This window comes from Bombina bombina, chromosome 5, assembly GCF_027579735.1.
Source record: "Bombina bombina isolate aBomBom1 chromosome 5, aBomBom1.pri, whole genome shotgun sequence".
NCBI classification, from domain to species: Eukaryota; Metazoa; Chordata; class Amphibia; order Anura; family Bombinatoridae; genus Bombina; species Bombina bombina.
In genome coordinates, this window is record NC_069503.1 from 88,315,449 (window position 1) to 88,342,031 (window position 26,583).

The window sequence follows — 26,583 nt, forward strand, 5'->3', positions numbered from 1 at the left end:
CTCAGACCACTGCAACTAAGCATGCTCAAACAGTGGAATGGGGATTATGCAGATTTATCTCCTCAACTGCATCTGGACCAGGAGACCAAAGATTCTCTTCTCTGGTGGTTGTCTCAGGACCACCTGTCTCAGGGAATGTATTTCCGCAGGCCAGAGTGGATCATTATAACGACAGATGCCAGCCTGCTAGGCTGGGGTGCAGTCTGGAACTCCCTGAAAGCTCAGGGCTTATGGTCTCGGGAGGAATCTCTTCTTCCGATAAACATTCTAGAACTGAGAGCGATATTCAATGCGCTTCAGGCGTGGCCTCAGCTTGCTGCGGCCAAATTCATCAGGTTTCAGTCAGACAACATCATGACTGTAGCTTATATCAATCATCAAGGAGGAACAAGGAGTTCTCTAGCGATGATGGAGGTAACCAAAATAATCCGATGGGCAGAGGATCACTCTTGCCATCTCTCAGCAATCCACATCCCAGGAGTAGAGAACTGGGAGGCGGATTTCCTAAGTCGTCAGACTTTTCATCCGGGGGAGTGGGAACTCTATCCGGAGGTATTTGCCCAGCTGATTCAGCTATGGGGCACACCAGAATTGGATCTGATGGCGTCCCGTCAGAATGCCAAACTTCCTTGTTACGGGTCCAGGTCTCGGGATCCCAAGGCGGTACTGATAGATGCTCTAGCAGTGCCTTGGTCCTTCAATCTGGCTCATGTATTTCCACCATTTCCTCTCCTCCCACGTCTGGTTGCCAGAATCAAGCAGGAGAGAGCTTCTGTGATTCTGATAGCACCTGCGTGGCCACGCAGGACTTGGTATGCAGACCTAGTGGACATGTCCTCGGTTCCACCGTGGACTCTGCCAATAAGGCGGGACCTTCTAATCCAAGGTCCGTTCACGCATCCAAATCTAATTTCTCTGCGTCTGACTGCTTGGAGATTGAACGCCTGATTTTATCAAAGCGTGGTTTCTCTGAGTCAGTCATTGATACCCTGATTCAGGCTAGAAAGCCTGTCACCAGGAAGATCTATCATAAGATTTGGCGCAAATATCTTTATTGGTGTGAATCCAAAGGTTACTCGTGGAGTAAGATTAGGATTCCTAGAATATTGTCTTTTCTCCAAAAAGGTTTGGAGAAGGGATTATTAGCTAGTTCCCTAAAGGGACAAATATCTGCTTTGTCTATTTTACTAAACAAACGCCTGGCTGATGTCCCAGACGTTCAAGCATTTAGTTAGGCTTTGGTCAGAATCAAGCCTGTATTTAAACCTGTTGCTCCGCCATGGAGCTTAAACTTAGTTCTTTAAGTTCTTCAAGGGGTTCCTTTTGAACCTATGCATTCCATAGATATTAAGCTTCTATCTTGGAAAATTTTTATTTTTAGTAGCTATCTCTTCGGCTCGAAGAGTTTCTGAGCTATCTGCTTTACAATGTGATTCCCCTTACCTTGTTTTTCATGCAGATAAGGTGGTTTTGCGTATCAAACCTGGGTTTCTTCCTAAGGTTGTTTCTAATAAGAATATCAATCAAGAGATTGTTGTTCCTTCTCTGTGTCCTAATCCTTCATCAAAGAAGTCTGTTGCACAATCTTGATGTGGTTCGTGCTTTAAAGTTCTACTTACAAGCAACTAAAGATTTCCGTCAGACATCTTCATTGTTTGTTGTTTATTCTGGTAAACGGAGAGGTCAAAGGGCTACAGCTATCTCTCTTTCCTTTTGGCTGAAAAGCATCATCCGTTTGGCCTATGAGACTGCTGGACAGCAGCCTCCTGAAAGAATTACTGCTCATTCTACTAGAGCTGTGGCTTCCACATGGGCTTTTAAAAATGACACTTTTGTAAGGCGGCGACTTGGTCTTCGCTTCATACTTTTTCCAAATTTTCCAAATTCGATACTTTTGTTCTTCGGAGGCTATTTTTGGGAGAAAGGTTTTACAAGCAGTGGTGCCTTCTGTTTAAGGTCCCTGTCTTGTCCCTCCCTTCATCCGTGTCCTAAAGCTTTGGTATTGGTATCCCACAAGTAATGGATGAATCCGTGGACTCGATACATCTTACAAGAGAAAACATAATTTATGCTTACCTGATAAATTTATTTCTCTTTTGATGTATCGAGTCCAAGGCCCGTTCTGTTTTTTTAAGACAGGCATATATATTTTTATTTTTAAAACTTTCAGTCACCACTGCACCCTATAGTTTCTCCTTTTTCTTCCTAGCCTTCAGTCGAATGACTGGGGGGGTGGAGCTAAGGGGGGGAGCCATATAGACAGCTCTGTTGTGGGTGCTCTCTTTGCCACTTCCTGTAGGGAAGGAGAATATCCCACAAGTAATGGATGAATCTGTGGACTCGATATATTATGTTTTTTCAAATAAAGAAAGCAAGAGAACGAAGAAAAATTGATAAGAATAAATTAGAAAGTTGTTTAAAATTGCATGCTCTATCTGAATCACAAAATAAAAAAATTGTGTTCAGTGTCCCTTTAAGTACATAACTGGGTACTCTTCTCCCCCATACACTTGAGAAAGTACTGCTCCCAAGCCTACATCAGATGCATCTGTCTGTACCACAAATTCTTTAGAGAAATCTGGAGCCATCAATACTGGGTCAGTGCACAATGCCTCTTTCAAAGCACAAAATGCATGCTCTGCTTCAGGGTTCCACTTCACCATTACAGAACTTTTAGCTTTAGTGAGTTCAAAGGGTTAGCAAGAGTAGCAAAATTTGGGATGAACCTGTGATAATACCAAGTTATTCCCAGAAATGCCCTTGTTTCTTGGTCACCGGACGTGGCCAACCTGAAATAGCCTCAACTTTACCCTGTTGTGGTTTAAGGAGCCCCCTACCGATTGTATAACCCAAATATTTTGCCTCTTCTAATCATAGAGAGCGATTTTCAGGATTGGTAGTTAACCCTGCAGCCCATAGGGCATCCACAACAGCCTGAACTCGGGGAAGATGTGTTTCCCAGACCGCACTGTGAATTACCACATCATCCAGATAAGCAGCTGCATATGCTCTATGAGTATTTTATCCATCATACGCTGAAAGGTGGCTGGAGCACCATGCAAACCAAATGGCAACACTTTATATTGAAATAGGCCCTCAGGTGTAGAAAAGGCTGTTTTCTCTTTTGTTCTGTCTGTCAGTGGGACCTGCCAGTAACCTTTAGTCAGATCTAAAGTGCTTAGATACCTAGATCTACCTAACCTCTCTATTAGCTCGTCCACTCGAGGCATAGGGTAAGCGTCAAATTTGGAAAGATCATTCAGTTTGCGAAAATCATTACAAAACCTTATTTCTTCTGTTAAGTGTGATCAGTCCACGGGTCATCATTACTTGTGGGATATTATCTGCTCCCCTACAGGAAGTGCAAGAGGATTCACCCAGCAGAGCTGCTATATAGCTCCTCCCCTCTACGTCACCTCCAGTCATTCTCTTGCACCCAGCAACTAGATAGGTCGTGTGAGAGGACTATGGTGATTATACTTAGTTTTATATCTTCAATCAAAAGTTTGTTATTTTAAAATAACACCGGAGTGTGTTATTACCTCTCTGGCAGAGTTTGAGGAAGAATCTACCAGAGTTTTGCTATGATTTTAGCCGGAGTAGTTAAGATCATATTGCTGTTTCTCGGCCATCTGAGGAGTGAGGTAAACTTCAGATCAGGGGACAGCGGGCAGATGAATCTGCATAGAGGTATGTAGCAGTTTTTATTTTCTGACAATGGAATTGATGAGAAAATCCTGCCATACCGATATAATGTCATGTATGTATACTTTACACTTCAGTATTCTGGGAGAATGGTAATTCACTAGAATTACACTGTAAGAAAGACATAAAGCTGTTTAATAACTAGAGATTATGTTTAATGTTTTTGCTGGAATGTAAAATCATTTTCATTTACTGAGGTACTGAGTGAATAAATGTTTGGGCACTATTTTTCCACTTGGCAGTTGCTTAAATCTGTTTTTTCTGTCAGTTTCTGTTCTCCCTCACTGCTGTGTGTGTGGGGGAGGGGCGCTTTTACTATGCATCAAATATTTTCTCTCAGCAGAGCTGTGAGAATTATAGTTTGACTGAGATAAAAACGTTTATTCTGTAATTTGTTTCCTGCTTTCAGAAATTGTTATCTTTGCTAATGGAATTAAACCTTTGCTAAAGTTGTGTTGTTTAATTGCTGAGGGGAACAATCCTTTGCTAAAACTGTATATTCTGACAAAGATTGATGCTATAACTTAATTATTTTAACTGTTATAATTTTTTTCTGTGCTTCTTAAAGGCACAGTTCGTTTTCATATTATTTGTAAATTACTTTGAAAAGTATTTTCAAGTTGCTGTTTATTTGCTAGTGTGTTAAACATGTCTGATTCAGAGGAATATCTCTGTGCTATATGTGTTAATGCCAAAGTGGAGCCCAATAGAAATTTATGTACTAAATGTATTGATGCTACTTTAAAAAACAGTCAATCTGTACAAATTGAACATATTTCACCAAACAACGAGGGGAGAGTTATGCCGACTAACTCGCCTCACGTGTCAGTACCTGCATCTCCCGCTCAGGAGGTGCGTGATATTGTAGCGCCGAGTACATCTGGGCGGCCATTACAAATCACATTACAAGATATGGCTACTGTTATGACTGAAGTTTTGGCTAAACTACCAGAACTAAGAGGTAAACGTGATCACTCTGGGGTGAGAACAGAGTGCGCTGATAATGCAAGGGCCATGTCTGATACTGCGTCACAGTTTGCAGAACGTGAAGACGGAGAGCTTCATTCTGTGGGTGACGGTTCTGATCCAAATAAACTGGACTCAGACATTTCAAATTTTAAATTTAAGCTTGAGAACCTCCGTGTGTTACTAGGGGAGGTATTAGCGGCTCTGAATGATTGTAACACAGTTGCAATCCCAGAGAAAATGTGTAGGTTGGATAAATATTTTGCAGTACCGACGAGTACTGACGTTTTTCCTATACCTAAGAGACTTACTGACATTGTTACTAAGGAGTGGGATAGACCCGGTGTGCCTTTCTCACCCCCTCCTATATTCAGAAAGATGTTTCCAATAGACGCCGCCACACGGGACTTATGGCAAATGGTCCCTAAGGTGGAGGGAGCAGTTTCTACTTTAGCTAAGCGTACCACTATCCCAGTGGAGGATAGCTGTGCTTTTTCAGATTCAATGGATAAAAAATTAGAGGGTTACCTTAAGAAAATGTTTGTTCAACAAGGGTTTATATTGCAACCTCTTGCATGTATTGCGCCTGTCACGGCTGCAGCAGCATTTTGGTTTGAGTCTCTGGAAGAGACACTTCAATCATCCACACTAGATGACATCACACACAAACTTAAATTCCTTAAGTTAGCTAATTCATTTATTTCAGATGCCGTAGTACATTTAACTAAACTTGCGGCTAAAAATTCAGGATTCGCCATTCAGGCACGCAGAGCTCTGTGGCTGAAATCCTGGTCAGCTGATGTTACGTCTAAATCTAAATTGCTTAATATTCCTTTCAAAGGGCAGACCTTATTCGGGCCCGGCTTGAAAGAGATTATTGCTGACATTACAGGAGGTAAAGGTCATGCCCTGCCTCAGGACAAGGCCAAAGCCAAGGCTAGACAGTCCAATTTTCGTTCCTTTCGTAATTTCAAAGCAGGAGCAGCATCAACTTCCTCTGCACCAAAACAGGAAGGAGCTGTTGCTCGCTACAGACAAGGCTGGAAACCTAACCAGTCCTGGAACAGGGGCAAACAGGCCAGAAAACCTGCTGCTGCCCCTAAGACAGCATGAATTGAGGGCCCCCGATCCGGGACCGGATCTAGTGGGGGGTAGACTTTCCCTCTTCGCCCAGGCTTGGGCAAGAGATGTTCAGGATCCCTGGGCGTTAGAGATCATATCTCAGGGATACCTTCTGGACTTCAAATCCTCTCCCCCAAGAGGGAGATTTCATCTGTCAAGGTTGTCAACAAACCTAACAAAGAAGGAAGCGTTTCTACGCCGCGTACAAGATCTTTTATTAATGGGAGTGATCCATCCAGTTCCGCGGTTGGAACTAGGACAAGGGTTTTACTCAAATCTGTTTGTAGTTCCCAAAAAAGAGGGAACCTTCAGGCCAATCTTGGATTTAAAGATCCTAAACAAATTCCTAAGAGTTCCATCGTTCAAGATGGAAACTATTCGAACATTTTTGCCCATGATCCAAGAGGGTCAGTACATGACCACAGTGGATTTAAAGGATGCTTACCTTCACATACCGATTCACAAAAGCCATTACCGGTATCTAAGGTTTGCCTTTTTAGACAGGCATTACCAGTTTGTAGCTCTTCCATTCGGACTGGCTACGGCTCCAAGAATCTTCACAAAGGTTCTGGGCACTCTTCTGGCGGTACTAAGACCGCGAGGAATTTCAGTAGCTCCGTACTTAGACGACATACTGATACAAGCTTCAAGCCTTCAAACTGCCAAATCTCATACAGAGATAGTACTGGCATTTCTAAGGTCGCATGGATGGAAAGTGAACGAAAAGAAAAGTTCTCTCTTTCCACTCACAAGAGTTCCCTTCCTGGGGACTCTGATAGATTCTGTAGAAATGAAGATTTACCTAACAGAGGACAGGTTAACAAAACTTCAAAGTGCATGCCGTGTCCTTCATTCTATTCAACACCCGTCAGTAGCTCAATGCATGGAGGTAATAGGACTAATGGTAGCAGCAATGGACATAGTTCCTTTTGCACGCCTACATCTCAGACCACTGCAACTGTGCATGCTAAGTCAGTGGAATGGGGATTACTCAGATTTGTCCCCCACTCTAAATCTGAATCAAGAGACCAGAAATTCTCTTCTATGGTGGCTTTATCGGCCACATCTGGCCAGGGGAATGCCATTCAGCAGGCCAGACTGGTCAATTGTAACAACAGACGCCAGCCTACTAGGTTGGGGCGCTGTCTGGAATTCTCTGAAGGCTCAGGGACTATGGAATCAGGAGGAGAGTCTTCTTCCAATAAACATTCTGGAATTGAGAGCAGTCCTCAATGCTCTTCTGGCTTGACCCCAGTTAACAACTCGGGGGTTCATCAGGTTCCGGTCGGACAACATCACGACTGTAGCTTATATCAACCATCAGGGAGGGACAAGAAGCTCCCTAGCAATGATGGAAGTATCGAAGATAATTCGCTGGGCAGAGTCTCACTCTTGCCACCTGTCTGCAATCCACATCCCGGGAGTGGAGAACTGGGAGGCGGATTTCTTAAGTCGTCAGACTTTTCATCCGGGGGAGTGGGAACTTCATCCAGAGGTCTTTGCCCAAATACTTCGACGTTGGGGCAAACCAGAGATAGATCTCATGGCGTCTCGACAGAACGCCAAGCTTCCGCGCTACGGGTCCAGATCCAGGGATCCGGGAGCGGTCCTGATAGATGCCTTGACAGCACCATGGACCTTCAGGATGGCTTATGTGTTTCCACCTTTCCCGATGCTTCCTCGATTGATTGCCAGAATCAAACAGGAGAAAGCATCAGTGATTCTAATAGCGCCTGCATGGCCACGCAGGACTTGGTATACAGATCTGGTGGACATGTCATTCTGTCCACCTTGGTCGTTACCTCTGAAACAGGACCTTCTGATTCAGGGTCCTTTCAAACATCAAAATCTAACTTCTCTGAAGCTGACTGCTTGGAAATTGAACGCTTGATCTTATCAAAGCGTGGTTTTTCTGAGTCAGTTATTGATACCTTAATACAGGCTAGGAAGCCTGTTACCAGAAAGATTTACCATAAAATATGGCGTAAATACCTATATTGGTGCGAATCCAAAGGTTACTCTTGGAGTAAGGTTAGGATTCCTAGGATATTGTCTTTTCTACAAGAAGGTTTAGAAAAGGGGTTATCCGCTAGTTCCTTAAAGGGACAGATCTCAGCTCTGTCCATTCTGTTACACAAGCGTCTGTCAGAAGTTCCAGACGTTCAGGCTTTTTGTCAGGCTTTGGCCAGGATTAAACCTGTGTTTAAAGCTGTGGCTCCACCATGGAGTTTAAACCTTGTTCCGTTTGAACCCCTTCATTCCATTGTTATAAAGTTGTTATCTTGGAAAGTTCTATTTTTAATGGCTATTTCCTCGGCTCGAAGAGTCTCTGAGTTATCAGCCTTACATTGTGATTCTCCTTATTTGATTTTTCACTCGGATAAGGTAGTTCTGCGTACTAAACCTGGGTTCTTACCTAAGGTAGTCACTAACAGGAATATCAATCAGGAGATTGTTGTTCCATCCTTGTGCCCAAATCCTTCTTCGAGGAAGGAACGTCTTTTGCACAATCTGGATGTAGTTCGTGCCCTTAAATTTTATTTACAGGCAACTAAAGATTTTCGACAAACGTCTTCCCTGTTTGTCGTTTACTCTGGTCAGAGGAGAGGTCAAAAAGCTTCTGCTACCTCTCTCTCTTTTTGGCTTCGTAGCATAATTCGTTTAGCTTATGAGACTGCTGGACAGCAGCCTCCTGAAAGAATTACAGCTCATTCCACTAGAGCTGTGGCTTCCACTTGGGCCTTTAAGAATGAGGCCTCTGTTGAACAGATTTGCAAGGCTGCAACTTGGTCTTCGCTTCATACTTTTTCCAAATTTTACAAATTTGACACTTTTGCTTCCTCGGAGGCAATTTTTGGGAGAAAGGTTCTTCAGGCAGTGGTTCCTTCTGTATAAAGAGCCTGCCTATCCCTCCCGTCATCCGTGTACTTTTGCTTTGGTATTGGTATCCCACAAGTAATGATGACCCGTGGACTGATCACACTTAACAGAAGAAAACATAATTTATGCTTACCTGATAAATTCCTTTCTTCTGTAGTGTGATCAGTCCACGGCCCGCCCTGTTTTTTAAGGCAGGTAAATATTTTTTAAATTATACTCCAGTCACCACTACACCCTTGGCTTCTCCTTTCTCGTTGGTCCTTGGTCGAATGACTGGAGGTGACGTAGAGGGGAGGAGCTATATAGCAGCTCTGCTGGGTGAATCCTCTTGCACTTCCTGTAGGGGAGCAGATAATATCCCACAAGTAATGATGACCCGTGGACTGATCACACTACAGAAGAAAGGAATTTATCAGGTAAGCATAAATTATGTTTTCACCATTCGGCTTAGGCAACAAAACAATTGGGTTGCTCCACTCACTTTGTGAAACCTCTATTACTCCCAACTTAAGCATCTTTTTCACCTCCGCACTAACTGCCTCTCTCCTGGCCTCAGGTATTCGGTATGGCTTCAAGTTAATTATTTTTCCAGGTTCTCTAATTATATCATGCATGATTACATGCAATGGGGAAATAACATCTCTGTTTCTAGGCACAAATTCTTTCACTTCCTGCTTCTGATGGGGAGCTAGCGTCTCTGCTATGTTTACCTCAGGATTTTTCTCAACTGTAGCATGAGTAAATTTATTTTTTATTATTGTCAAAACCTCTGTCTACCCACGGTTTAAGTAGATTTATGTGATAGATCTGTTCTGGTTTTCTTCTACCAGGTTGACTCACTTTATAATTAACATTATTGACCTGTTCAATAATCTCATATGAACCTTGCCAACTTGCCAGGAATTTACCTTCAACTGTAGGTACCAGAACTAGAACTCTGTCTCCAGGTTGGAAAACCCTTAGCCTTGCATTTTTATTATAACTGGCTTCCTGAGCTCTTTGTGCTTTCTGCATATTTTCCCTTACTATTGGCATTATAACTTCCATTCTTTCTTGCATTTGTGCTACATGCTCCATAACACTATGGTGAGGTGTAGATTCCTGCTCCCTTGTTTCTTTCGCAATGTCAAGTATTCCCATGAGATGCCTACGTATAACAATTCAAAAGGTGAAAAACATGTGGAAGCTTGGGGCACTTCCCTAATGGAAAACATAAGGTACGGTAACAAACAATCCCAGTTCTTTCGATCCTTCTCTACCACTTTACGCAACATGCTTTTTAGAGTTTTATTAAACCTCTCAACTAACCCATCAGTTTGGGGGTGATACACAGATGTTTTTAATTGTTTAATTTTGAGAAGTTTACATAACTCTTTCATAACTCTTCCCTGATCCGTAAGGATCTCCTTTGGTATGCCCACCCTGCTGAGCATCATCATTAACTCCTTAGCAATATTCTTAGAGGAGGTAGTCCGCAAAGGAATTGCCTCAGGATAGCGGGTAGCATAGTCAACCACAATTAAAATATGCTCATGCCCCTAGCAGACTTTAGTAAAGGCCCTACCAAATCCATTGCTATTCGCTCAAAAGGAACCTCTATAACAGGAAGAGGTATTAGTGGATTGCGGTAACCTTTAAATGGAGCCTTCAATTGACATTCTGGGTAGGATTTACAAAATCTCTCTATTGAAATAAAAATACCAGGCCAATAAAATTGTGCAAGAACTCTTTCTCTGTTCTTTTCAATACCAAGGTGCCCCCCTAGCACATGACTATGGGCTAATTTCAAAACGGTATTTCTATAAGACTTGGGAACCAATAATTGCTCCACCTCTTCAACCCCTTTCTTTTCTGCTCTATAAAGCTGGTTATTTTTCACCTTAAAATAGGGAAAACATAATTGTTTTTCAGGATCTATGACAGTGCCTTCAATTACTTTAACATTCTCCCTCGCCACTATCAGAGTCGGGTCCTCCCATTGGGCAGCTTGGAAATTACAAGAATTAATACTTAGATCCTCAAGTTATATGTCTTCTCCAGAAGCATTTCTCTGAGGGGGTTCTGCCTCATTGCCTAGACACACCAGAGGTGCCTCCTGTGCAGTGTCTGGTTCCCAATCAATATTGCAGAATGGAAAAATGGTTTCCATACCCTCCACCTCCTGTATTTACCCAGGACTAATCCCATGACCTATTGAAGGTTAATCCCACACTTGACAAAAGTGAGGAACGTCTCTCCCCAATACTATATCATAGGGCAACACAGGTACTGCCCCTACACGGCACTTAACTGTACCAATACTGTGATAATTTCAACCTCAGCTGTAGGGTATGAGTGTGTGTCCCCATGTATACAGACAATATCAAGCATTTGATCTCTATCTAACCTTTCTGGCTGAAGCAAAATACTTTTTACCAAAGTAACTTCACTCCCTGAATCCAGGAGCGCTTGTACACTCTCTTACCTTCCAGATTCACAGATCTTAAATGACTAGAACACACAGCACTGGAAACAAAAGACATTTTGGTGCAGGTTAACATTGTACTATGTCTGTCCCTTGCACCCATATTACATTGCATAGGCTCCTCCCCCTGTGCACAGTTACGTGCAATATGCCCTAACTCTTGACATTAAAAACACCTTATATGTTCATCAGTTTGGCCTCTTGGCCATAATGGTTCACTAGGGAGCAATTTCCCACCATAGTCATTTTGTTACTGGTTATGAATAGACCTCTGTGCTTCTGTTTTTCCACTTGTTTTTTTATAAGGCAGCTTTGATTTAGGTTGAGGATCATTGCTGTGAAATTCCTTAGCAGTCAAATATCTCTCAACCAGGCTCATCATTTCTTCTGGGTCTTTAGGATCCCCTTGACTGACCCACTGTCGAAGTCCAGCTGGAAGATTCCTGAGAAATCTGTCCATTACAATCATTTCTATAACTTTTGTGGCTGCATTAATGTCCAGCTGTAGCCATTTCTGAGCAAATCTCAGCAGTTCATACATTTGGGCTCTTGTAGGTTTTTCCATCTCAAACACCCAATTGTTAATTATTTGGGCGTGAATTGCAGGTGTTACTCCCAAGCGTGTAAGAATTTCAGTTTTTAGTTTCTGATAATCTTGAGCTTGGCTGTGAGACAAATCCTCATATGCTTTCTGGGCTTCTCCACTAAGACATGGTGCGAGTAGCCCTGCCCACTGTTCAGGTGGCCACTTTTCTCCGGCAGGAATCCTCTCAAAAGTTGTAAGGTAAGCCTCAATATCATCCGTCACTGACAACTTATGGAGAAAGTAATTTGCTCGGATATAGCGCCCCCTATCCACAGTGGGGGTAGCTACAGAAGGCTGTAGGACTTGCTGCAATACATTAACCAATGTAGCTCTATCCTCTCGCCGGGCATCCATCGTGCTGCTAACTTGTGTAGCGATTTGTCTCCTGCTGTACAGCAGTTGCTTGCACCAAAGCTTTCACCAGCTCCTCCATTTTGTAAAATTTCTCCTCTTAGAAGCAACAGGTAACACCAAGGCAGGTATATGTCTCAAATACACAGTGTCACTTTTATTTCCAACAGTTAAAAGCAAAAGTTTCCTTAGTGCAGCTTGCAGAAAACTTTTTATACCCACAGACCATATTTGTGCTATGCCCACATTTGCCACCATATTGTAATCCAGCACCCACTCCTGGTGCCTGATTTAAAGGAAATAGCACGGTCCTCTTCTAGGGTATAAATGACACAGCCTTGATAAATTTAAACAGTCAGTTTTATTTTCACAATCCAAGTGCAGATAACAGCAATCTGTGTTTATAGCAGTTTAACACACTTAATACTACAACAAAAGCCTAGCTCAGTTTGAACTCTTACTAACATAAGTTCACATCACTTATTGAATCAGGGTATATTAAACTAAACAAAACATGCTGATTTTAGCAAACTCACTTTTATCAGCTTTTCTCAGTTCAATTGCAATGTGTGTCTCTCTTCAAGTCAGAAACACTGGTGGCTCTCTCTCTCTCTCCACCTAGCAGTTGGATAATAAATTACCCTCCTTTAATTAAACACAGGTGAGTAAAGATCCCTTCCTGATTGCTTACTCTCAGCTTTAGAAAACTGAGGAATGGAACACTTGCCCACCCTCTCTCCAGTGTTCCACTCCAGTGACCCAAAAACACAGTAGCTTAATTCCTAGCCACATTTTATACAATACATTTCCCTGGGGTTTAAAAACTGAATACACATTTCAACATAGTAGGAGAAATATACACCTGATCACTCACAATTCCCTGTTCTCTGTCACAATATATATATATATATATATATATATATATATATATATATATATATATATATATATATATATATATATATATATATATATATATACAGGTAGCCCTCAGTTTACGCCGGGGTTAGGTTCCAGAAGGAATGGTTGTAAATCGAAACCGTTGTAAATTGAAACCCAGTTTATAATGTAAGTCAATGGGAAGTGAGGGAGATAGGTTCCAGGCCCCTCTCAAAATTGTCATAATAACACCTAATACATTAGTTTTAAAGCTTTGAAATGAAGACTTTAAATGCTAAACAGCATTATAAACCTAATAAAATAATCACACAACACAGAATATATAATTAAACTAAGTTAAATTAACAAAAACATTTGCTAATCCGCATTATAAACCTAATAAAATAATGCACAACACAGACTTCACTTGCATTTTTCTGCAAACAGTTCTTTCTATGCATTCCAATCTGGACTGATTTATAGACAGGAAGATCTGGTTCCTTTGAAATCTGCTCAATAGCTCAGGTCTGGTTAAACTGATTAATTTCAGCTTGTTTGGCTTTGCTGCAACACAAGCGGACAGCTCCACCTACTGGCTATTTTAATAATTGCACTGCTTCTCAATGCTTTTCAATAGCAGTCACATGACTGGAAAAAAAGGTTGTTATTCTGAAACGGTGTAAATTGAACCGTTGTAAAACGAGGGCCACCTGTATATATATATATATATAAAATCAGTGGAGGCTCCTCCATTGGGGCAGGGTGGGCAGTGCCCCTCCAATTAAAAAAAAAACTTTATAAAAAAAATAAAATATATATATAGGTATATATATATAAAATTATATTGCAAAGTTGGTGGCATAGTTGGGTAATAACAATTTTTTTTGGGGGGGTGGTAAAAAAAAACTCCCCATTTTAATATAATAAAAAAATAAGAGGCTAATAGCATTAATAACTAAAGATGGGGCGATTTTGCAATGTGCCCTGTTTTATAGCACTTTTACACATGTGCAGTGTGTCCCCTTGATATGTAAATTAGTTAATCCGTTTTATTTCTATACGGACGTTTAAGCATAGACGTCCATTTAAAAAAAAAAAAGGAATCATAAACTCTTATTGGCTGATACTGCGTGTGGGGCGGGTTTACACCAGAGGACATCACTTATGTTTAAAAGGCAAAGAGAAGCGCACAATTGTGAAATGAGGAAGAATAGACTGCAGATTCCTGCTATCACTTAGTAACCTGCAGTGCACAGAATCGGCAGGTTCTTGACACCTCCTCCATGTGGGCAAAGACAGCAAAGGGCAGATCGGTAAGTACTGGACTCCTTATTGTAACTCCTGTAATGATGACAGGCAGAGAGTTCACTGTAGATCTGCAGAGATGCGACCGAGTCTCTCTTTGTTATCCTCAAATGGGGATTTTATTTATATAATTCTTGCAATGATGCTGCACTGCCTGGTGGTCTAGAGGAGAGAGCGCTAACTAGCACTAGTTATATTTGGAGCGGGAGTAAGGAAGGCATGTCAGGCTACTTTTGCACAGGTGCCTCAGTTGATAACAATTAGTGAGGCATGGACGCGGTCTGAGACTTCAATGCACAGTGCAATGGCAGCCACAGCTGGGTGTATTTGGAATTCAAGTTCCTGTTCTTTGATGTATAAGCTTAATCTATGTGCTGGGCTGGCGCTGCTAAATGCTGCATAGTCTCAATGTAAAAAAAGCATTACATTACATAACGCAAATCATAAGAGCCTTGAGCCCCTCTTGATTGGCATATTTCTGTGTTTAGCAAGGTCCCTGTGGTACATTACTGCGTTATTAGAGCTGACTTTATTGCAGGGTTAAAACAGTTGTTTGTAAACATATATGTATATGTCATACTAAAAACACTCCCTCTCCTTCCTCTCTTACAAGCTGCGCACACCATTTCCTTTTAATCTGTGTCCAATATAATTAAAGATAAATACAAATACATTCTACTGTGGGTAACTTTAAAGCTAACACAGCTGTTTTGCTAGTGGGGAGGGATCTTTATATTAAGGAGAGTGTTTCAAGCAGATGTGAGGGGGTACCTGTCATTATTTGTATTTTTATCTTTGCCTGTAGGTGCTTCGACATTGTCGATATGATGTGTGCTGTTTTTTAGCTCTTTTGTCTATTTTAATAAAGAGCGACATTGGTGAAGGAGGAGCCAGTCTGGACATTTCTTTTTTTAATTTGACTAGTCCATAGGGCTCACCAACAGCAGTTGTTGAATACTCGGAGAACGCTAACCTGGACTTTGAACCGGAAGTACAAGTGCAACACTCTCGGAGCAGCGGCGGTGAAGAAGGGAGCGGCACAACTGACAGGAGCTGCATCTCGTGTAAGTCTGCTTTTAATATTCTTATATTCTAAATGAGAGTGTTGTATTCAATTTACACATACATAGGATGTGATTGTATGACAGCGTACACAGCTTGGGGTTGTGTCTGAGTGACTTGGAACCTGTTGTCGAGTGCTGGTGCTTTAGTTGTCGGTTGGAAGTTAATCTCTTGGTGTTTCAAGCACTGACTGGTTGAAATGCAAGCTTATCTATGTGAGAGCATGACTGCAGCCTTTATGAACTCAGGGCTGTGTTTTGTAGCTAAGCTTTTTTGCATTTGCCCTCTCTCCTGAGTCCTGTCGGCTTGTCAGCTCAGCTGCCTGTGCAGTGTGCGCAGTGTATCCTTAGCAAGCAGCCGTCATGAAGAAAAGAACAGGGAGAGATATTAGGTGTTTAGTTCAGTTGCTCTCTGCTTCAGTGTAGGATATCCAATTGATTTATTACAGGTATTGCTGCCCCATGCTGCTTTAGCACTTCTGTGAGGAGAGGTCACGGAGCATTCTGCAGTCTTCATAAGTAAACAGAATAAGTTATAAATTACTCTCTCAATCCCCATGGCATTAACCATTATAGTCAAGACCGCTCTAGGTAGCTCCTACACCATCCTTCTTGTGCTTCCTAGAGAACTGCATAATTTCTGTGTCTTTTAATACATAATATAATAGAGGCATAGTGAAGATTTCTTTCATGTAATTGGCAAGAGTCCATGAGCTAGTGACGTAGGGGATATACAATCCTACCGGGGGGCCAAGTTTCCTAAAACTCAAAATGCCTATAAATACACCCCTCACCACACCCACAATTCAGTTTTACAAACTTTGCCTCCCTATGGAGGTGGTGAAGTACGTTTGTGCTTGATTTTTTTCTGTGACATGCAAGGACGTGCACTCATAGGAGGCAGGGGAGGCAGTGCCTACCCTGCCATATGTGGCCAAAGCTTAATTAAATTTTAATTAAAACAAAAAAAAAGTTAAAACATTTTTTATTTCCCCCCCATGTAATGCTATGGAGAGGCAAGTACAGGAATACTTCTCTCCATTGCAGTACATGGGTCAAAGGGAAAGCTGTGCTGCAGCGCCACCTGTGTTCTGTTAATATATTAGCAGCAAAAATTGGGACCAATAGGAGGCACCCCTCTTGATGCCTCCTAGCAAGTGAAGGAGATATAGATTAATCAGAAGGAGGATGCAGTGAGCACGGTCATGTGACACAACTGAAAGCTGAGGTAACCTAAGAACAGATGACACCAAGCAGAAGAGTAAAGTAGTATTCTACATCTCTTGTGATTCACAAATTGTGTTCAGATACAGCTTATTAACAGGGGGGACAGTAAGTGAGCATAACCCAAGCAGAAGAGTAAAGTAGTATTCTACATCTCTTGTGATTCACAAATTGTGTTCAGATGCAGCTCATTAACAGGGGGGGGCAGTAAGTGAGCATAACCCAAGCAGAAGAGTAAAGTAGTATTCTACATCTCTTGTGATTCACAAATTGTGTTCAGATACAGCTCATTAACAGGGGGACAGTAAGTAAGCATAACCCAATACTGACAGGAAGTCAAAGGGTCAATTCAAATTTAAATCCATAATTTAAAACCCAGAGTTTGAAGTTAAGTGTGCAGTGTCCACATTATTTAAATTAAAGTTTTTGACATTGAATATTGCTAAGCCTCCCTATTTCATGGTTATTTGAGTTAATTAGTTACAAACTCCATATATGTTATGTCTGTTCAGTCAGAGGATGCAGTATCTATTTGTATTTTTCTCTGTGTCTCCATTTATTTAAAGACTGCTGTTAACTTGTAATTCACAAATCAATTGAAAGCTGTTGCATTGTGTTTTTAATATGTGCTGCTTTTATACAAGTTTATATTAATAAAAAGGAGATAATGAGTCATTTAAAAAATATATGTAATTATTGCAGTTAAATGTTTTTAGAAATAATGCCACTGTAAAGTAACTGGTTAAACACATAGTCAAAGGGAGACATTTAAAATTAAACTTTCATGATTGAGGTAGAGCATGCTATTTTAATAGACTTTTCTAGTTATTTATATTTTGAGAATTAGCATCAACTGTTACTGGCCCCATGTCAGCAAATCAAATTAGTTTTTGAAAGGAACATGAAAGTCATAATTACATTTCCATCATTCATACTTCATTCGTTTGGTATACTTTGGTGTCCTTTGTTGAAGAGCATACCTAAGTGGCATGTGCACGTGCATTTCTTGAACACCATATTGCAGCAACTTGTATGGTAAATTATTTCTATTTTTACAATACAGTAGTGAGTAGAGAAGAGATTGTGTATCATTCTAATTGCTTAGTAACTGGCACTGTGCCACAGAATTGTGTGAGTGTGTGTGGGTGTCAGTGAGCAGAGTATGTGTGCTTTATTCTCCAGGTAATCAATACATTTCCGATGAGCTGGTGCTTTAGTGCAGTGTTTCTCAACAATGGTCCTCAAGTACCCCCAACAGGCCAGGTTTTCATTATAGCTAATTCAGTGCACAGGTGAAGTAATCAGCTGATCAGTAACTCAGTGGTTACTAACTTGCTCTCACCCATCACCTGATTATGTCACCTGTGCACTGGTTCAGCTATCGTTTAAACCTGCCCTGTTGGGGGTACTTACGGCCCTCTGTACATGTGTTTCTCCGGCGTATCATATCTAGTGCCTCACCAGCCTCTGACCTCACTGCACGTCACGTGCTTCTCAGCATTTTGAAGCCCGATTCATCTCAGTGTACAGAGAATGTCAGAGGGATGTGAAGGGAGTATCACCTATTGAATGCATTGGTTTTCCTCACGGGAGATCTATTTCATAGGTTCTCTGTTATCGGTCGTAGAGATTCATCTCCTACCTCCCTTTTCAGATCGACGATATACTCTCATATACCATTACCTCTACTGATAACTGTTTCAGTACTGGTTTGGCTATCTGCTATATGTGGATGGGTGTCTTTCGGTAAGCATGTTTTCATTACTTAAAGGGACACTGAACCCAATTTTTTTCTTTCTTGATTCAGATAGAGCATGCAATTTTAACCCTTGGAGTGCTAAGCACTTTCCCACCTGGGTGCTAAGATTTTTTTAATGTTTTTTATTTTTTTGAACAATTATTTTTTTTACTTTTTTTTTATTTTTTTCAGACCCCCAATACTTACACTGTTGGGCGATTACCTTTCCAATGGTGGGTCTTGGGGGTCTGTAGCTGCTTAGATGCCTGAGATACAGGCTGCTAAGCAGCATGCCCCCTGCTCCTATACTTAACATTGTTAAGTATAAATAAAGTTGCGCGGTGACGTCATCACGTTATTGCGCGTGATGTCACCATGCAAAACGGGAAGCCCCGCAGATGCCTGTCACTCTACAGGCACGATCACCGGGGTAGGAGCGGGCGGGAGCCCCCAGATCTCCCTCAAGGTGGGAGAGTGCTAGTGACAGCTCTGAGCCGTCATTAGCACCAGAGTGGAAAACTCTGTGATGGCTCAGAGCCGTCATTAGCACTCAAAGGGTTAAACAACTTTCTAATTTACTCCTAGCATCAAATTTTCTTCGTTCTCTTGCTATCTTTTTTTGAGAAAGAAGGCATCTAAGTTTTTTTTTTTGGGTTCAGAAGTCTGGACAGCACTTTTTTTATTGGTGGATGAATGTATGCACCAATCATCAAGGACAACCAAATATGGGCCGGCATCTAAACTTACATTCTTGCATTTCAAATACAGATACCAAGAGAATGAAGAAAATTTGATAATAGGAGAAGATTAGAAAGTTGCTTAAAATGTCATGCTCTATCTGAATCACGAAAGAAAAAATTTGGGTACAGTGTCCCTTTAAGACTCTCTCAGCTATGGTTTGGCACTTTATGCATTAATGTAAAGTTCTAAATATATGTATTGTACTTATATTTGCCATGAGTCAGGTTTATGTATATTTCCTTTTGCAGACTATCACTTTCAAAATGGGGAAATCATATTTAGGAAGTTATTTTTTCTTACCTGTAATATAGTCTTTTCTTCAAAATTGACTGTTTTCATTAATTTTGCGGGCAAAATTAGGCTTGCGAGGCCGCAAAATGCTAATATTTATTGTGTTATTCTTGGTGCGAGAATTTTTTTGGCGCAAAGGTACGTTCGGTGACGCAAATTCGCCATTTCCGGCATCTTAGTTGACGCCAGGTTCCTTGCACAAGGTTGCGTCTGCCATGACGCGAGTTGCGACATTTCTGGATGTTGTTAGCGCCAAAAAAATTTCATTTTCCGTTGCGCGTCATACTTGGCTATGCTGTTTGCATTTTTTTCCCATTCCTGAAACTGCCATATTGTCAGGGTTTTTTCCTGCTTTGTTTGCCATGTGCTGCTGGCAGCCATTTTACTCACCTCTCTTGCTGACTCTGGTGCATACTGTGTGATGCTGCTCATTTACTGCACTTCTTTTTATGGCCAGACTGGTGTATATCATCCGTGTGAGACAGGATGCAGTCTCAGAATTGTGATGTCATCACTTATTATTTAAAGGGCCTCTGTTCAGTATGCTTTGCCCTTGCGTTGTCTCAGACCTGTTTGTGAGAGCTCCTGTGTATTACCTGGCTGTCTGACGTCCCTCCTGGTTCCTGATCCCTTGCTTGTTCCTGACTCTGCTGTTCTCCTTGTTCCTGATTCCGGCTCTTCTGACTACTCGTTTTGGCTCCCGACTCGGCTCGTCTGACTACCAGCTCTTGTTTTGATTCCTGGCTTGTTATTTGACTTGTGGACTTTTTATTAGTTTTTGCTATTAATAAAGGTGTTATTATTTTTGCACTTCTCGTCTCAGTCTGATTCCTGGCACCCTGACATTACGCAAGGGCCATGAATCCTGATGGTGCTAATAATCCACCTTCACCTGCCATAATTTCCAGGATGAATGAGCAGGATCACCGCTTGGATCAATTTGCACTAGCCCTGCAAACCCTGCTGACTCGCACTGCAAATTTGGACCAAAGAGTTCCACAAGTTATGGCTGCTCCTGTATCCGCTGCTGCACCTAGTCCTACCAGGAGCATGTCCGGTTCTGCACCTCTACCTCAGCGATGTTGAGGCGATCCTAATCAGTGCAGAGGGTTTTTGAACCAGGTGGGCATTTACTTTGAGATGTTACCTCAGGCGTTTCCCTCTGACAGAGCTAAGGTGGGATTTCTCATCTCATTACTCTCTGACACAGCTCTTGCCTGGGCTAATCTCTTGTGGGAGACTAATAAACCTGTGATTTCAAGTTACCCTGAATTTGTGGCCTCCTTTCGAAGGGTATTTGATGTTCCGGCTTGCTCCTCCTCTGCTGCTAAACGACTCATGTCCATTCAGCAAGGTACAAGATTTGTTGCTCAGTATGCCATTGAGTTCCGTACGCTTGCCGCCGAGGTAGGTTGGAACAATGAAGCCCTTGTTGCTGCCTTCTTTCATGGGCTCTCTGATGCAGTTAAAGACAAAGTTGCTGCCAGAGATTTACCAGAAGATCTCGAGGCATTGGTGTCTTTTTTGATACTAATTGACATCAGACTAAGTGAGAGGCCCTCTTTCAAGGAGCACTTGTGGAAGCCTCCTGTTCCATTGTCTCCTACGTGTTCGTTCCCACCCATGCCTCCCTCTCCTCCCATGCTTCCTGGTCCAGAGTCACCAGGTACTGCTGAGCCGATGCAGTACCTGGGCCTTTAGGAGGAGGGAGGGGCTCTGCCTCTATTGTGGTTTACAGGGCCACCTTTTGAAGTCTTGTCCTACACGGCCAGGAAACGCTCACACCTATGGTCCTGTCGGGGGCAGACCTTGAGTGGTTTATCCTCGTCCCCGGAACCGCTAAAGGAGTAACCTTTGGTCACGGTTGTCCTTTCCTGGGTGGACTCCTCCATAGTCACCAAGGCTCTTGTTGACTCCGGTGCTGCGGGCTATTTCATTGACAGTGCTTTTGTATCAAAGCACTCCATTCCTGTTTTGCCTCGGTCCGTTCCGCTTGCTATTGAGGCCATTGATGGCAGGCCCCTTCAGGCCCGCACTCGTTACTCACGAAACTGCTCCGTTATCCATGGCTGTTGGGGCTCTCCATTTTGAAACCCTCCAGTTCCAGGTGATAAACTCTCTGCATTTTCCGGTTGTTCAGGGTTATCCCTGGCTCCAAAAGCACAATCGCAGTCTCGACTGGCGCAGGTCCGAAATTTTGTCGTGGTCTCCGCAATGTATTTCCTCTTGTCTTCGGAAACCAGTTAAAGTCTTGTGCACTTCTTCGGTATCTCAATTGCCAGTGGAGTACTGAGAGTTCCTAGACGTTTTTGACAAGGTGCGTGCCGGTAAGTTGCCTCCTCACCGGTCTTACGATTGTGCCATATACCTGCAAACCGGAGCCATTCCTCCTCGGGGCCTGGTTTACCCTCTGTCTGTTGCGGAGAATTGTGCTATGGAGGAGTATGTCGCTGAGGCTCTGTCGCGAGGGATCATCCGCAAATCCTGCTCTCCTGCAGGGGCTGGCTTCTTCTTTGTGAAGAAAAAGGCTGGCGAGTTAAGACCATGCATCGATTATAGAGGTCTTAATCGTCTTACCATTAAGAATGCTTACCCTATTCCGCTCATTACGGAACTCATTGACCGCCTCAAGGGAGCTATGGTCTCTACTAAACTTGATTTGAGAGGAGCGTACAATCTAGTTAGGATCAAGGAGGGCCACAAATGGAAAATAGCATTTAACACCAGGAGCGGGCATTATGAGTATCTTGTAATGCCCTTTGGCCTATGTAATGCTCCTGCTGTTTTACAGGAATTTATTAATGATGTCCTACGAGATATGTTGCAACAGTGTGTTGTGGTGTACTTAGACGACATCCTCATACACTCACCCACACTTGAGGCTCATCGTTCTGATGTTACACGGGTTCTTCAGAGACTATGTGAGAACAGCCTGTTTTGTAAACTCGAGAAATGTGAGTTCCATCAGACTCAAGTAACCTTCCTAGGTTATGTTATCTCCGTTGCAGGGTTCTCCATGGATCCTGACAAGTTATCTGCAGTTCTGCAGTTGCCTCGCCCAGTTGGTCTTCGGTCTATTCAACGTATTTTGGGGTTCGCCAATTACTATAGAAAGTTTATTAAAAACTTTTCTTCCTTGGTCAAACCCATCACAGACATGACCCGTAAAGAGAATGATCCACTCCATTGGTCACCTACTGCCATTAAGGCCTTTGATAGTCTTAAGACTGCCTTTGCTGCCGCTCCAGTTCTGGCTCATCCTAACCCTGTCCTGCCTTTCGTTCTTGAGGTCGATTCGTCTGAGATGGGAGTAGGTGCCCTCTTGTCTCAACGTCCTACGCCTGACGGTCCCTTGCATCCGTGTGGTTTCTTCTCTATGAAATTGTCTCCAGCGGAGTGCAATTATGAAATTGGCGACAGGGAATTACTGGCCATAATTTTGGCACTCAAGAAATGGAGGCATCTTCTCGAGGGTTCTAGCGTGCCAGTGCTCATTCTTACTGACCACAAGAATTTAACTTATGTATCTGAAGCAAAATGTTTGTCGCCCCGACAGGCCAGATGGGCGCTATTTTTGTCTCGGTTTAATTATGTCTCCTACCTGCCTGGTAGTAAGAATGTTAGGGCTGATGCCCTCTCTCGACAATTTTCGCCTCTGTCCAAGGAGGAGTCTGTTTCTATTCCAGTTATACCTCCTGACCATATTTTGGATACCATACGTACTAATTTGACTTCTCTCTTGGGGAGGAGATCCTGGCTGCACAAACCAATGCACCTCCTGAGAAACCTAGTGGTAAGTGTTTTGTTCCTGAGAATCTTCGAACTAAACTTTTGCACACTTACCACTATCCTAAAGCCGCAGGTCATCCAGGCAAGAACCAAATGATTTGTTCTGTCACTCGACAATTCTGGTGGCCAGGTCTTCGTTCTGATGTTGCTGCGTATGTTGCCTCCTGCTCAGTTTGTGCACAGAATAAGACTCCTCAACGTCTTCCTGTGGGTCTACTTCAACCTATTGCTAATGGTGAGCGTCCTTGGATACATCTTTCCATGGCCTTCATTGTCGAGCTCCCTGTTTCCAGTGGCAATACTGTTATCCTTATGGTGGTTGACCGTTTTAGTAAAATGTCACATTGCATTCCCTTGAAGAAGTTACATACCACTCAGGAGCTTGCTTCAATTTTTGCCCGGGAGGTCTTCCATTTACATGGGTTACCCAAGGAGATAGTGTCAGACCTGGGTAGCCAGTTTGTCTCCAGATTTTGGCATTCCTTTTGTGCTCAAATGGGGATCCAGCTTTCCTTCTCCTTGGCATATCACCCTCAATCCAATGGGGCTGCGGAACGGTTTCAGATCACCACAATAATTGGTCTGAACTGTTACCTTGGGCAGAGTTTGCTCGTAATAGTGCTATTAATGCTTCCTCCAAGTTATCCCCGTTCATGGCGAATTATGGGTTTCAACCATCCTTGTTGTCCGATTCATTCATGTCTCAGGGTATTCCGGCTTTGGAGGAGCATCTCCGGCAACTCCGTTCCACGTGGGTGCAGATTCAGGATTGCCTTCATCGTTCTATGCAGCGCCAAAAATTCCAGGCTGATCGTAGGCGTCTGCCCGCGCCTTCCTATCAGGTTGGTGAGAGAGTTTGGCTGTCCTCCCGCAACTTGAATCTTCGTGTGCCTTCCATTAAACTGTCTCCCCGTTATGTTGGTCCTTTTTGTATTTTCCGAAAATATCAAAGCGCCAGCTATCCGGCAGGGTTCAAAATGTGAGACCAATTTCTTCACAACTTTGTAAAATGAAGTATTTTATTCAAATTATTGAACAGTTTATGAACAATTCTTCAAGCATAGTTTGTTGGACTGTTTATAAACAATCTTGAAACAGTTTGAAACAATCTTGTGGACACAGCTAGTGTTCCTAGAATAGATATTAAACAAATTTGTATATATATAGTCGATGGATCCACAAAATGTAGTTTGGATATAAAACCCAAATAGTAAAACAAACGGTCCTATAACAGTTTCACCTGCTAGAGATATCACACAATAGGAACCAGACCGGTATTAGTAACTCTAATCCGGTTATTTAAAAACACTCAATAGGACAGTAAAACAATACAGTTAATTAAAAACAATGCAGTTATTTAAAATCAATGCAGTTAATAAAACACTCGGTTAAACAGTAAGACCAGCAATCCTATAACAATTTCACCTGCTGTAGTTATCACACAGTTTAAACAGTTTAAACAGTTTACCAGACTGGTTGTTGGTAACTCTAAATAATGTATTTGGAAGCGCTCCGGATATACAATAACACAAATTAACCTATAGCAGTGTTACCTGCTATAGTATCCCGCAGAAATGCGGTTATTATAAAAGTTGCTTTTATGAAAACTGGTTAGGTTCCTACTAAAGTCCCCACATAACTAGACCATGACGTGGATGTCTTCTAGAATACTAAGCTGGTTATAATGGGGTTTAGCCCTAACCCGTGCTGATTCCTTGTGTGCTGTGGGTTGACAGAATTAGACCGATCCACTGTACCTCTCACGGGGTTCAATGACCGTCCTCCGCTAGCGGGATGGGATGGACTTGGTGCTAAATTTAATTCCTTTTTGTATTTTCCGACGGGTCAATCCTGTGGCCTACGCTCTTGACCTTCCTCCTGCAATGCGCATCTCCAATGTTTTTCATGTCTCCCTCTTGAAACCATTGGTTTGTAATCGGTTTACCACTGTGTTGCCTCGTCCCGTCCTATCTTTGTTGACAACCATGAGGAGTATGAGGTCAGCAGCATTATTGACTCTCGTATGTCCAGGGGCCGCGTACAGAATTTGGTTCACTGGAGGGGCTACGGTCTGGAGGAGCGTTCATGGGTTCCCTCCTCTGATGTTCATGCTCCTGCCCTCTTCCGGCCTTCCATGCCCGTTTCCCCAATAAGCCTTTTGTCCTCCCGCGGGGGAGGGGTTGTTGAGGGGAGGTTACTGTCAGGGTTTTTTCCTTCTTTGTTTGCGATGTGCTGCTGGCAGCCATTTTACTCACCTCTCTTTCTGACTCTGGTGCATACTGTGTGATGCTGCTCATTTCCTGCACTTCCTTTTATGGCCAGACTGGTGTGCATCATCCATGTGAGACAGGATGCAGTCTCAGAATTGTGATGTCATCACTTATTATTTAAAGGGCCTCTGTTCAGTATGCTTTGCCCTTGCGTTGTCTCAGACCTGTCTGTGAGAGCTCCTGTGTATTACCTGGCTGTCTGACGTCCCTCCTGGTTCCTGATCCCGGGCTTGTTCCTGACTCTGCTGTTCTCCTTGTTCCTGATTCCGGCTCTTCTGACTACTCGCTTTGGCTCCTGACTCGGCTTGTCTGACTACCAGCTCTGGTTTTGATTCCTGGCTTGTTATTTGACTTGTGGACTTTTTATTATTTTTTGCTATTAATAAAGGTGTTATTATTTTTGATCTTCTCGTCTCAGTCTGATTCCTGGCACCATGACACATATAAGGATATTGATAATTTTGCTTTATATGTTGTTTTTTTCTCTTACATTTGCAAGATGTCTAATCCTGTCTCAGAAACCACTGTTGGATTCCTGCTGCCTGATAACAGTTCTACCAAAGATAAGTGTATCTGTTGTAAATTAGCGGAGATTATATCTCCAGCGGTAGTATGTAACAGTTGTCATGATAAGCTTTTACATGCAGAGAATGTATCCATCAGTGCTAGTACAATGCCTGTTGTTCCTTCAACATCTAATGTACATGATATCCCTGTGAATATAAAAGATTTTATTGCTGATGCGATTCAGAAGGCTTTGTCTGCTATTCCGCCTTCTAATAAACGTAAAAGGTCTTTTAAAACTTCTCATAAAGTTGATGGAATTTCAAATGGCCGACAACATACTGATTTAGCCTCCTCTGATGAGGATCTATCTGATACAGAAGATCCTACCTCAGATATTGACACTGACAAATCTACTTATCTCTTTAAGATGGAGTATATGTGTTCCTTGTTAAAAGAGGTGTTGATTACTTTGGTGGGCATTTACTTTGAGATGTTACCTCAGGCGTTTCCCTCTGACAGAGCTCTTGCCTGGGCTAATCTCTTGTGGGAGACTAATAAACCTGTGATTTCAAATTACCCTGAATTTGTGGCCTTCTTTCGAAGGGTATTTGATGTTCCGGCTTGCTCCTCCTCTGCTGCTAAACGACTCATGTCCATTCAGCAAGGTACAAGATCTGTTGCTCAGTATGCCATTGAGTTCCGTA

The 26,583-nt window shown here is 42.4% G+C and overlaps 1 protein-coding gene across 1 annotated transcript in view; it reads left to right on the top strand.

The window, feature by feature from the left end:
* LOC128659941 (oocyte zinc finger protein XlCOF6-like) overlaps positions 1-26,583 on the top strand; it is a 75,058-nt gene that overhangs the window by 17,153 nt on the left and 31,322 nt on the right. Inside the window, exon 2 of the mRNA XM_053713531.1 lies at positions 15,064-15,322. The gene's annotated coding sequence lies outside the window, so the exon portion shown is untranslated. The remainder of the gene's footprint in view (positions 1-15,063; positions 15,323-26,583) is intronic.